The sequence below is a fragment of the Myotis yumanensis genome, unplaced genomic scaffold (assembly GCF_028538775.1).
Source record: "Myotis yumanensis isolate MYYU_CA2020_CCGP unplaced genomic scaffold, mMyoYum1.0.hap1 SCAF_1, whole genome shotgun sequence".
NCBI classification, from domain to species: domain Eukaryota; kingdom Metazoa; phylum Chordata; class Mammalia; order Chiroptera; family Vespertilionidae; genus Myotis; species Myotis yumanensis.
In genome coordinates, this window is record NW_027223752.1 from 8,510,933 (window position 1) to 8,524,879 (window position 13,947).

Here is a 13,947-nt window from a genome sequence, read left to right on the forward strand (position 1 = left end):
GGTTTGCAGAAAACCCAAGGAGAACGGAAAGGTCTTTAGAGCTATTCTCAGAGACAGAAGAACAAAGAAGGGATGGATGTGCTGCTCAGGGGATGGTGAAGTGGAGTGATGCTGAGAGCGGGCATGGTTCAGTTGTTGAGCATCGACCTATGAACCAGGAGGTCACGGTTCAATTCCCAGACAGGGCACATGCCCGGGTTGTGGGCTCCATCCCTAGTGTGGGGTGTGCAGGAGGCAGCCGATCCATGATTCTCTCTCATTATTGATGTTTCTATCTCTCTCTCCCTCTCCCTTCCTCTCTTAAATCAATAAAAATATATTTTAAAAAATAAAAAGCAAAACTAGCTAGTCTACTTAAAAAAAAAAAGGAACATGCACCTTTTAAAAATCGTTGACAATATTACAGATGTCCCCCCTCTCCCCTCCACTTTGCCCTCCCCACCCAACCCCTGCCCCACCCCAGGGCACCACAGGATTGTCTGTGTCCATGGTCTATGCATATACACATATATGTTCTTTGGTTAATCTCTTCCCATCTGCCCACCCCCTCCCCTCTGAGATCCGTCCGTCTGTTCCATGCACCCATGCCTCTGGTCCTATTTTGTGCGTCAGTTTATTTTGTTCATTAGATTCCACATATGAGTGAGGTCATGTGATACTTGTCTTTCTCTGACTGGCTTATTTCATGTGCATAATCTCCAGGTCCATTCGTTTTGTCGCCAAGGGTAGGAGGTCCTTCCTTTTTCAGCTGCTCAGTATTCCATGGTGTGAATGCGCCACAGCTGCACCTTCACACACACAGGGCGGCTGCCCTTGCCACTGATTCCAGCAAGCACAGGCCTGTTTCCTGATAAGCGCAGACCTTTAAGACGGCCTGGGGATGGCGACTCTGGAGACCGTAGTGATGCAGAGGGGGACAGGGGAACGGCCAGTCATGACACTCTCTCTTTTTTCTCCATGTGGAAGGACTTCGACTTCAGGAGCTGTAGGAATTATTCTTTTTTTAAAAAATATATATTTTTATTGATTTCAAAGAGGAAGGAAGAGGGAGAGAGAGATAGAAACATCCATGATGAGAGAGAATCATGGATTGGCTGCCTCCTGCACGCCCCCTCCTGGGGATGGAGCCCACAACCCGGGTATGTGCCCTTGACCAGAATCGAACCTGGGACCTTTCAGTTCACAGGCCGACGCTCTATCCACTGAGCCAAACCGGCTAGGGCTGGAGCTGTAGGAATTCTTAACCTTTTGGAGGTATTAGTTTCCTGTGGCCACTGTAACAAATGATCCCAAGCTGGGCGGCTTAAAGCAAGAGAGATTTCTTATCTCACAGCCTGGAGGCCAGGAGTCCAACATCGAAGTGTCCGCTCCCTCCAAAGACCCTGGGGAGGGCCCTCCCCGGTCTCCTCCAGCTCCCGGTGGCCCAGGCGTTCCTTGGCCTGTGGCTGCATCACTCCCAACTGCCTCCGTGTTCACATGCCTCGTCCTGCATCTGTGTCTCCTCTGTGTGTCTTCAAAGACACTTGTCATTGGCTGTAGGGTCCACTTGGATAAACCAGGATGGTTGCACCTCAAGATCCTTAACTTATTTACATCCTCAAAGGCCCTTTTTCCAAATAAGCTGACGTGCGTAGGTTTCGGGGATCAGGATGTGAATTATCCTTTGGGGACCAGCATTCAACCCAGTACAGGGTCATAAGCCACTTTCAGAGTCTGATGAGCGCTAGGGAACCGGGATTGGAAGCAGAGCCTGGGCAGGGCTTCTTGATCAGGTGACTTATGGAGGGAGCGCCCCAAGGAGAAAGGCGAGGGGAGCAGGCTAGGGCCGGGGAGAAAGGCAAGACCGTCCAGCTCCGCCTGGCCTCCTGAGACACCTGGAGCATGATAGAGTTGTTCCCACCGTATCCACTTTTGCACCCCCAGTCAGTCAATTTCTCCTGGAGGGGGGCAGCCACAGCCTTTCTGGTAGGGATGCCCTTTTGGCCAAGGAAATATCACTAAAGGGGCAGCTGGGAGTTATCTGCCAACACTCTCAGCAGCCCTGGGTGGATGAAAGGGATCCGGCCAAGACACCCACATTTTCTTCAGACTCTCCGGGAGACTCCCTCCCTCTCTCTCTCTCTCTCTCTCTCTCACACACACACACACACACACACACACACACACACGAGTCAGGGACTCACAGACCCTCGGAAGCCGAGGACTGGAGTCGAGGACCTGTGGCTCTGACCTAACACTGGTCTCTTGGAGGAGATGATTGACGTTTGGGAGGAGGACTGAGCACCCTCAAAGCCATCCTCTCTGATGGCCCAGCTGCACAAGCACGCACCCTGGCCTGCTCTCTGCCCCAAGGGGGGGCCTGCCATCGTCCCTCCAGGCTGTGACGGGAGGGTGAAAGGAATCCTAAGGGAATTGGAACTCAAAGGGAAGTCCCTTTGGCCACAGATGTATAACCCTTCTTCCTAACCAGCTTCTCAGTAATCAAGCTAATAGCTTAATCCCCACCTGCCTGACTCCTGTGAGTCTCAAGTAGTTCTGAACTCAGGCAGGGAAGCAAGAGGATATTAACAACCCTCCCAAGACCCCCAAGTCATCTCATAAAAGACAGAGGTACTCTGTGGACTGGAAAGTTATTAGTGGGTGAGTGTTCGGAGCCTCCGCTGCCGCCTCGCCGGCCTGGCTCCTGGAGGCGGGATCGGCCTCAGAGAGGCGCCGTCCTGCAGGTGCCTGTGAGGAAGAGGAGCAGAGTGGAAGGAAGGGGAGCACGTTCTTGATTGGAAGTGGAGTGGGGGGGCCTGGTGTGTTTTGGGGGCAGCTGCCACTCACGGGGTGGCTCTAGCATGAAGGGTCCCTCACTTGGAGGGGTCCCCCTGGACAGTCCTACAATGTGTTCACGTTTCTGTAACTTTCGAAAAAATAAGCCATTTCCCACCACATGGTTAACCAGGGGTCCTCAAACTACAGCCTGAGGGCCACATGCAAAACAAATATTGTATTTGTTCCCGTTTTGCTTTTTTACTTCAAAATAAGATATGTGCAGTGTGCATAGGAATGTGTTCATAGTTTTTTTTTTTTAAACTATAGTCCGGCCCTCCAACGGTCTGAGGGACAGTGACCTGGCCCCTGTTTAAAAAGTTTGAGGACCCCTGGTTAAGACCATCATCTGCTTCTGCTGTGCTTACCCGTCACCCTCCTCCTGGGGGCCAGCGACACTTGGTCCGGGTTAGTGGGCTGTGCTGAGGGGTGCCGCCGCTGTGCAGCCCCGGTGCCCCCAGCTTGCTTGTGAACTATTGTGTCCTATTGGGCCCGGCAACAGGAGACTGTGCCACGCTGGGGAGACGCCAGCTGTGAAGTACATGAAACCAGGAGGCAGCTGGTGGAAAATCCTGCCAGTTAGCAGAGGTGTGAGACGTGGATGGAAGACAGTTCTCACCCAGGCCTGGTCAAAGGGGAGGCCTCTTCTGTTAGGGACACACACAGTAGTGCAGCGAATGCTCTGCTAAACGCATCACACATTTTAAATAGGCATTCTGTGAAACCGACTTGATCAGAATTCCCGTGTCCAGTGCAAGAACCAGTAGCAATACTGCAAATAGCCAAAGACACCCGTGTATGAAGTCACGGGCTTTCTCCGTCCCCGTGTACTGGAGCGCAAATATGCCTGCCTTGCGTGTCTTACCTGATGAAGTCTGCCATGCAAAACCGACCCAGAGGTGGCGAAGCCTCAGGAACAAGTGACAGAGCTCCACACGTTTTCACCGGCGAGTCCGCGTGAAAGTGCAGAAACAATCTGATTACAACAACGTGGCGCAATACGCCGTAGCGGCTAAAACCCACTTAATTGTTATGTCTGCACGTCTTCTTAATTTCAGGTTAATTTTATACATTCTTTCCAAATTTCTGATCACACCAAAATTCATATCTGATAAGAAGGAGGTAACCGAGTGGAGGCGAGACACACGAAGCGAAAGAAGATGGGTGGAAAGGTAAAAACCTTAAAAACTGCCATTACATCCCAGTGGACACTAACAATTCTCACGGTCAAAATCATGAAGATGAGGAAAAGAATCATGGCAGCCAAGAAGAATAGATGATGAAATTGAAAACAAGAGAGACAGAAGATTATGAGACTCAGGACACTCTCAGACAGGAACCAAAACAATAGGGGAAAGATGAGATGATAAAGAAAAAGTCTGTCCATTCAGAAGAGTGTCAGGAAGCTCAGCAGCAAATGTTGATGATTTATTGACTTCAATAAATACCAAAAATCTTTCACGATGGCCTGTTCCAATGAGCAGTCATGTTGAAGTTTGGCAATGATAGTCATCAATTTCTAAAAGCTCTTCTTTAAGCCTGGGATTTTGACTGAGCAGTGCTGGGGGGAGGGTGCTGTCATTTCTGGGATGCAAAGGACTGGGGAAGAATACGTTTAGGGGCAAAAATCAAGAGTTCTGTATTATTGCCCTGGCTGGTATGGCTCAGTGGATGGAGCATCGGCCTGCGGACTGAAGGGTCCTGAGTTCTATTCTGGTCAGGGCACATGCTCGGGTTGTGGGCTTGATCCCCAGTGGGGGGTGTGCAGAAGGCAGCTGATTAGTGATTCTCTCTCATCATTGATGTTTCTATCTTCCTCTCCATCTCCCTTCCTCTCTGAAATCAATAAAAATATATTTAAAAAAAAAAGAAACATCAATGATGAGAGAGAATCATCGGTCAGCTGCCTCATGCACGTCCCCCTACTTGGGATCGAGCCCAAATCCTAGGTATGTGCCCTCACCGGGAATCAAACTGTGTGTGACCTCCTGGTTCATGGGTCGATGCTAGACCACTGAGCCACACCGGCCAGGCTTTCTCGGGGTTTAAGGCACATGCAGGGATACTTGGGTAAGGGAATATTTCTGGGACAGTCCTGAAGATTATTCAGACTAAAATGTTTTCTGCGTGCGCAAAGGCAAAATCTAATGCTCCTCTGTTGTCAATGTCATGAAAGATCAAGAATGCTTCTAACACCCGGCCGGCATGGCTCAGTGGTTGAGTGTTGACCTATGAACCCGGAGGTCAAGGTTTGATTCCCAATAAGGGCACATGCCCAGGTTGTGGGCTCAATCCCCAGTGTGGGATGTGCAGGAGGCAGCCGATCAATGATTCTCTCTCATCATTGATGTTTCTCTCTCTCCCTCTTCCTTTCTCTCTGAAGTCAATTAAAAAAAGTAATGCTTCTTAGTTCACTGAAACCTGGTTGACAATTTGGCGGTGTATACACTGTGTGTCTGTATTGTGGTTAAACAGTTGTTTCAGGATTTACTGAGACATGTTTGACTACAGAGCGCTGTGCTGATCGAAGTACGCAACCCGAGGAGATAGTTTCCTGAATCCAACCTACTGCACGGACCACAAACACTATTTTGAATCCTCGTTTTCCAAATGTATAGGATTGTTAGAATAGAGCAGGATTTTCAGAACTTGCTAGTGCTTTCATTGTTCTTACTGATAGGGGGCACCTGGATTAATCTGAAAAAGCAATCATAATATTTTAAATCTTAGAGCACATATACTTATGTGAATAGGGGGTTAAGTGTCCTATGTGTGAATAGAGGGTTAAGTTTTTCCTTAAGTTTCCTTTTCAAGGACTGTGCCAAGCGATTGAGGAGCTGGCTCAGCTGTGAATCCAGCAAGCAGAACGGATAAGCAGGGTCAAACAGACCCACCAGGAGTCAAAACATCATCTCAGCAACATTATCTCCTCAACATCATCTCATCGCCTGAGGACTAAGGACCATAGCTGACGTCTGCGGACCTCCAGGGCTGCCTCACCCTCGCCCCTTCCCCTTTATAATCCTGCCCCCTGTACCTTGCTGGGGAGACAGAATTTGATGCTTATGCTGGTAAGCACCCTGTCTTCTTGGCTGGCTAGCCTTCTCCTCAATAAACGCCTATGATTCAACCCTGCCTTCGTTATTGAACACGGCGACAGGCAGCCCAAGCCCAACTGGGGTTTCCCGGTAACATTATCACAATCTAAATTGATTTTTTCCAAAGTAATATATAGTTTAAAAATAAAATTTTTCTAAAAGGCTTATAATGAAAACCAGCAGTTTGCTGGCCACCCGCCCCCACCGCCTGGGACAGGCAGGCAGCCACTTTCGACCCCTTTAGCAGTTTACAAATAGGCCTATGCAGCTATTGAAAAAATGTCCAGTACATACGACTGATTTCCTGTTATGATATGTGAAGACGGAGCTCTGTACTACACCAACCCCTGCTTGTGCTCCCCATCCTCCCGCTATAGTTTACAATAAATTTTGGTTAAATCAATAGTGTTTACATTATTAAGGATATGTAAGACTTGCTCAATGATGAGCCAAGAACTGTAACCATTACATGGCCTCCTTTGATAACCTTTAATTAACCCATTAATAATTGCCCTGCACTTATTTATTTGCACTGTTTATGCTTTATAAATTTTTTTCTACAGTCTCCATCAGATCCTTTAAATACCAACAATATAATATTTTCAAAAGCACTGAAATGGCCCTGGCCGGTTTGGTTCAGTGGATAGAGCGTCGGCCTGCGGACTCAAGGGTCCCGGGTTCGATTCCGGTCAGGGGCATGTACCTGGGTTGCGGGCACATCCCCAGTGCGGGGTGTGTAGGAGGCAGCTGGTCGATGTTTCTCTCTCATCGATATTTCTAACTCTATCCCTCTCCCTTCTTCTCTGTAAAAAAATCAATAAAATATATTTTTTAAAAAAGCACTGAAATGCACCTTGGATTGTGTTGCTCAGAGGTTAGAGTGTCAGCCTGGGCACCGAAGGGTCGTGGGTTCGATTCCTGGTCAAGGGCACGTGCCTGGGTTGCAGGTTCCATCCCAGCTCTGCTCGGGCGTGTTTGGGAGGCAACCAGCAATGTGAGGCACATCGATGTTTCTAGGCTTCTCTCTCTACCTCCCTCTTCCCTCCCTTCCACTCTCTCTAAAAAAGGCAATGGAAAAAAATATCCTCAGATGAGTATTAACAACAACAAAAAGGCACTGAAGTGCAGCGGTCACCCACTAACCTCCTGGAATCCTCCCTCCCCCGCCTGGCTTCCTGCTCCGTCTTAGGCCTGCTGCCCTCCCCGGACTTCCTCCCACCTCTCCCCTCCACTGGAATCCCTGTTTGCTAGCTCCCAATAAGGGCACATGCCCGGGTTGTGGGCTCAATCCCCAGTGTGGGGCGTGCAGAAGCACATTCTCTAGGGCACATGGCAAACGCCGGCTGGTGTGCTGGGGGTGTGTGTGTGGCGGAGGAAGCGTTGTGGGTGCAGCTGTTCCAGAGCACCACCTGGCAGTTTCAGTCAAATGCAGAGCCCTCGGGCCCAGGATCTGCTCCTGAGCACACGTCCAAGGGAAAGGCTCGCATGGGCCCCTAAGAGGACAGGTGTGAGGATGGTCACGGTGACGCCGCCTGTGCATGTGTGCACACAAAGCCTTCGGCTTTCTGTACATAATTTTATTCCCCATCACAATACATTATCTTAATAGCAGTGTTCTAGTCGATTCTCTTGGGTTTACTAAGTACTTGGTCATCGACAAATAGTAAAAGTTTTACTTCCTCCATTCTGATGTTTATGTATGTAATTTCTTCCTCTTGTCTGGTTGCTTTGGTTAATACCTTCAGTACAATGTTAAACGGTAGTAGGAACAATGGACAGTCTTGTCCTGACTTTAGTAGGGCTAGGTAGGGCATTTCATTTCATTTATTTTAATTTTTATTAGACAACTAGAGGCCTGATGCATGAAATTCATGCAAGAGTAGGCCTTCCTTTCCATGGCTGCTGACACTGGCTTCCCTCTGGCACCGGGGACCCGGGCTTCCCTTGCAGCCCTGGCTTCGTCCGAAAGGACGTCAGGTCTAATTAGCATATTATGCTTTTATTATTATAGATTGGATTTCTTTTACTTTTTATTGAGGTATAAGTTACATACAAAAATCGTAAGTGTAGTGTAGTGCTTGATAAAGTTTTCCATATGTACACACCCAAATTAAAATATAGCATTTCCAGCATCCCTGAAAGCTCCCCATGTCCTCTCTCAATCGTTTCCCTCAAAGATAACCACTACTGTGACACCAATAGTTAGTAGTGTCTGTTTTTTTTTTAAGATATATATTTTTTTTATTTCAGAGAGGAAGGGAGAGGGGGAGAGAGATAGAAACATCCATGATGAGAGAGAATCATTGATCAGCTGCCTCCTACACACCCCTTACTGGGGATTGAGCCTGCAGCCTGGGCATGTGCCCTGAATCAAACTGTGACCTCTGGGTTCATAAGTCAACGTTCAAGCACTGAGCCACGCTGGTTGGGCAGTATTGTCTGTTATGTTCTGGTTACTTCTACTCATTAAGTCTGTGGGATTCACTTATGTTGATGTGTGTAGCAGTGGTCTTTTTTTTTTTTTTTTGTCTTTTAATTTTTATTTCATGGCAGTGGTCATTTTTCATTGCTGTGTAGTATTCCACGAAAATGTATGAACATACTACAACCTGTGCAACATGTTACAGCTGCTGACAGACATTGTGTTATTTCCAGTGTTGGGCTATTATAAAGAACACTTTTGTATGCTTTTTTTTTTTTTTTTTTTTTTTTTGTAATCAAAGCATGCATTTCAGTTATACACCCAGGAGCAGAGTTGGTAGGTCATAGGGTGTATGTGCTTTAGCTCATATGTTTGCTGAGTTTTAGATACTGCAGAACCATTTTCCGCAGCGGTCGTACCAATTTACACTTTCAGTTGCTCCATTTCCTCACCAACACTTTGTTTTCCACTCCTCTTCATTGTAGCCGCTGCAGTGGGAGGGGGGTATAAGGGCACGGTTATGCTTTTATTTGTATTTCCTTGGTGAATGCTGACATTGAACACCTTTCCACATGATCATCGGCCAGGAGAATGTTGTCTTTTTGTGAAGTGTTAAGTTTTGCCCATTTAAAAAATTGTATTGTCTTTTTCTTTGCTCTGTGCATTTTTTATAGATAATGTAAAATTGTATTCCAAACAGTTTACATCAATTTACATTCCTATAAAGTTTATGAAGATGCTACTAGTTTTGCCACACACTCTCCAATGTTGGATATTACCAAATTAAAAAAAAAATAAATAGATTGCCTCCTGCACAAGCCCCGACCCAGGCTGGAATTGGCCCTGCAACCCAAATACATGTCCTTGACCAGGAATCGAACCTGGATCCTTCGGTCTGAGGGCCAACACTCTAACCACTGAGAAAAACTGGACAGGGCCTAAAATTTTTAATATTTGCCAATATGGCAGGGATGAAAGGTATTTCATTATTACTGTATTAAAAAAGAAAAAAAAAATATATACTAGAGGCCTGGTGCACAAAAATTTGTGCACTCGGGGCGGGGGGGGTCCCCTCGGCCCAGCCTGTGCCCTCTCGCAGTCTGGGACCCCTTGGGGGATGACCACCTGCTGGCTGAGGCCTGCTCCCCGAGGGATTGGGCCTAAGATGGCAATCAGACATCCCTCTGGCAGCCTGGCAGCCCTTGGGGGATGTCCACTTGCCAGTGGGGAGCAGACCTAAGCTGCAGTCAGACATTCTTAGCACTGCTGAGGAGGCAGGAGAGGCTCCCACCACCACTGCTGTACTGGCAGCCATCAGCCTGGCTTGTGGCTGAGCAGAGCTCCCCCATGTGGGAGCACACTGAACACCAGAGGGTAGCTCCTGCATTGAGCGTCTGCCCCCTGGTGGTCAGTGTGTGTCATAGTGACCAGTCATTCCCAGTCTTTCTGCTGTTAGGGTCAGTTTGCATATTACCCTTTTACTATATAGGATAGAGGCCTGGTGCATGAGTGGGGACTGGCTGGTTTGCCCTGAAGGGTGTCCCGGATCAGGGTAGGGGTCCCGCTGGGGTGCCTGGCCAGCCTGGGCAAGGGGCTGAGGGCCGTTTTCAGGCTGGCCAGCGACTGAAGCTCCCAGCCTCTCCTTTTTTTCTTTTTCTTTTTTATTCTGGGATTTATTTACCTTCTATAATTGAAACTTCATTGCTGTCACTGGAGCTGAGAGCCGGCTCCAGCTCCATGGCCACCGCCGGCTGAAAGCAGGTATCTGGGATTTGTTTACCTTCTATAATTGAAACTTTGTTGCTTACAGAGCTCAGAGCCGGGCCGTGGCAGGTGGGGAACCTTGGCTTCCTCCATCACTGGAGCAAGCAAACCTCCTGCTCGCTTCAGCTGCGTGGCTGCCGGCTGCCATCTTGGTTGGTGGTTAATTTGCATATCACCCTGATTAGCCAATGGGAAGCGTAAAAAAGGTACGGTCAATTACCCTTTTTGTCTTTATTAGATAGGATTATTAGATAGGATTATTAGATAGGATTATTAGATAGGATTATTAGATAGGATTATTAGAATATATATATATTCTATCTAATTGATTTTAGAGAGAGGAAGGGAGAGGGAAAAAGAGCTAGAAACATCCATGATGAGAGAGATCATCGATCAGTTGCCTCCTGCATACCCCACACTGGGGATTGAGCCTGCAGCCCAGGCATGTGCCCTGACTAGGAATCAAACCGTGACCTCTGGGTTCATAAGTCAATGCTTAACCACTGAGCCATGCTGGCTGGGCTTATTACTGTATTTTTAACTTTTTTTTAAAAATTGTGTAGGGATGCAGGCCCTTGCTGGGTAGCTCAATTGATTAGAGTGTCATCCTGATGTACCACGATTGTGGGTTTGATCCCTGGTCAGGTACATACAAGAATCAACCTATGAATGCATGAATAAGTGGAAAACAAATTGATCTCTCTTTCTCTTCTCTCCCTTCTTCTCTCTCCAAAATCAATTTAAGAAAATTAAAATTGTGGAAAGATTCATACACACACATATACATATGCAAAAGACTATGTAAAATATATATGTGTATAATTAAAAGAATGGAAATAGTCCTAGCTGGTTTGGCTCAGTGCATAGAGCGTTGGCCTGTGGACCAAAGGGTCCCGGGTTTGGTTCTGGTCAAGGGCATGTACATTGGTTGCAGGCTCCCAGCCCTAGTCGGGAGCATTCAGGAGGCAACCTATCGATGTTGTTTCTCTTACATCAGTGTTTCTCCCTCTCCCTCTTCCTTTCACTCTCTCCAAAATTCAATGGGGAAAAAAATATCCTTGGCCCTAGCTGGTTTGGCTCAGCGGATAGAGCGTCGGCCTGCAGACTGAAGGGTCCCAGGTTCAATTCTGGCCAAGGGCACATGCCTGGGTTGTGGGCTTGATCCCCAGTAGGGGGTATGCAGAAGGCAGCAGATCAATGATTCTTATCATTGATGTTTCTATCTCTCCATTCCTTTCCCTTCCTCTCTGAAAAATATATAAAAAATGAAAAAATATCCTCAGGCGAGGATTTTAAAAAAAGGGGTGGGGAGATAAAACCAATACCAGCGTACCCATCAGGTTAAGAAACAGAACATTTGCCAAAACCGGTTTGGCTCAGTGGATAGAGCGTCGGCCTGCGGACTGAAGGGTCCCAGGTTCGATTCCGGTCAAGGGCATGTACCTGGGTTGCGGGCACATCCCCACTAGGAGATGTGCAGGAGGCAGCTGATCGATGTTTCTCTCTCATCGATGTTTCTGACTCTCTATCTCTCTCCCTTCCTGTCTGTAAAAAATCAATAAAATATATTTAAAAAAAAAAAAAGAAAAAAAAAAGAAACAGAACATTTGCAGATCTTAGAAGCACCTGTGGCCTCTCTGAGTGGCTCCCACTCTGTCATCTGTTATCATTTTGTATTATTAGGGCGGGAGGGACTCAAAGGCATTCAACACTGAAGGAAGAAATGCCGTTTTCTCACCTGCTGGTCTGATGTGAGCAGTGCAGGTGGGTGGGGCAGCTCTTGCTCCACCGGGTCACTTGGGAACCTGATTTCTGTGTCTTTGCTTTCCACCGTCACTGGGCATCTCATCAGCTGTGTGGTTGAAGCTGCGTCATGGCATGGCTGGGTGCCAGCTGGCAGGAATGGGAATGGCTCCCTGAAGTCTCAGACCCAGACCCAGAGCTGCCATCGCTTCTGCTGCGGGTCCATAAGCGAGACCTCAGTCACATGGCCATACTTACCTGCAGGGGATGGCGAGGACTGCGGACAGCCCTGTGCCTAGTGACCACTGTGACCACCGGGAAAGGAGGTTGGGGTTTGGGGGGCAAAACCCATGAGCATTCCCTCGCTTTCGTTTGCAGTTTTACCACCTTGGTGTGCACCTTTCAACAGTCTCTCTCAGTGAATGAAACATACAAATGTGAAATGGCAAGCACAGCCCTCGCTGTGTAAGGACAGGGCCGTGGACCACCAGCCAATGGAAGGTTTCCAGGAAAATACAGACTGAGTGCAGGTTCTCCGTCACAGTCTGCCTTCAGCTTCCGATTGTTTACAGGAGCCCCTTTAAGATCAGCGGTGACTGGGCGGACGGTTCACAGGGCAGGCCCAGCAGGGGACCTTTCGAGAGGCCTGCTAGCCAGGCTGGCCCTTAGCTGGCATCTGGGAGCTCGGTGTCAGGAGGGCTCCAGCATCCCCTGAATGCCGAGCGGCCCTTTGTGCATAAACTGCAAACAGTGTGGTTTATGCCGAACGCCTGCTTCCTTTCTGGGAGTCTGGCAGCTCGGTGTGTGCCAGGCAGAGGGGCCCATGTGACCGGCCTCCAATCAAAACCCTGGGGGCTGAGTGCCTAAGGAGCTCCCTGGCTGACACAGGCCACATGCGCTGTCACAGATGCTGGAGGAACTGCGTGTGTCCCGTGTGGCTCCACTCCTGGCTCCTGCCTGCTCCTCTAGGCGTTGCCCATCACCCTTTCCCTCAGCTGGCTTTCTGTGCATCCTTTGGTGGCAACAAAGCCAAGCCTTGCGCACAGCTGTCTGCTGAGTCCTGTGAGCCCTCCCGGCGGGTCAGCAAGCCTGGGGCGGTCCCGTGGACCTGAGACGGCCTGGCTGTGACGGGATATGGGAAATGGGTCGCCGCGGGCGGAGCACTTGGCTGCAGCGCAGGGCAGTCCGGTTCAGCTGTCTCTCAGGAATGGGGTCAGGATGCCTGGTGTTTGCTGTGTTCTCCTTCCTAGTCCATCCTGCCCCACCCCCTGCTCTCAGGAGCAGGTCAGAGCAGAGCATCTTCTGGAGTGAGGTGAACGCTGTCTGTGAATTCAGGTGGCAGGGGATGGAAGGGAGGCAGGAAACTCACTAGACAGGCACACAGTCCAGGCAAACTAAGGCAGGTAAGAAGCGAGGCCAGGACACCTGGGCTGTCTATTCTCAGGCTCAACGGTGCTGCATGGCGGTGGGTGTGGCGGCTTTACCTCTCATGCAGAACGAGTACCTGGGGTCTCTTCAACATCTTCCCAAGGACCCCTTGTGGCCCCCCCCCCCCCCCGCCCCCAGCGTTAGAGCTCCCGCTTCCTGTGCTGCTGGCCTCTCTTTGGTAGTCTCTCGTTTTGATGGAACATATCCTAGCATAGCTTCCTGAGAAACGGTACACAGAGGGTAGAGTGTTTGAGTCCTTCGATGTCCAACCATGCCCTCTACCCCAGACTTGACTGATATTTCCCCGGGGATTAGTTATAGGTGGCAAGAAACTTTTCCTCAGCATTTTGAAGGTATTGTTCTCTTTCATTAAACAATTTTAAAAAAATATATTTTTATTAAATTCAGAGAGGAAGGAGGAGAGAGAGATAGAAACATCAACGATGAGAGAGAGAATCATTGATTGGCTGCTTCCTCCACGCCCCCCACTGGGGATCGAGCCCACAACCCGGGCATGTGCCCTGGCCCGGAATCTAACTGTGACCTCCTGGTTCACAGGTCAATGCTCAACCAGCTGGGCCATTCAACTAATTTTTATTGAGAACCTTGTACATGTCTGGCACTGCCTCTAAGTACCTGGATTCATCCGTGAACAAGAAAGACCAAGGTCATGGAGAC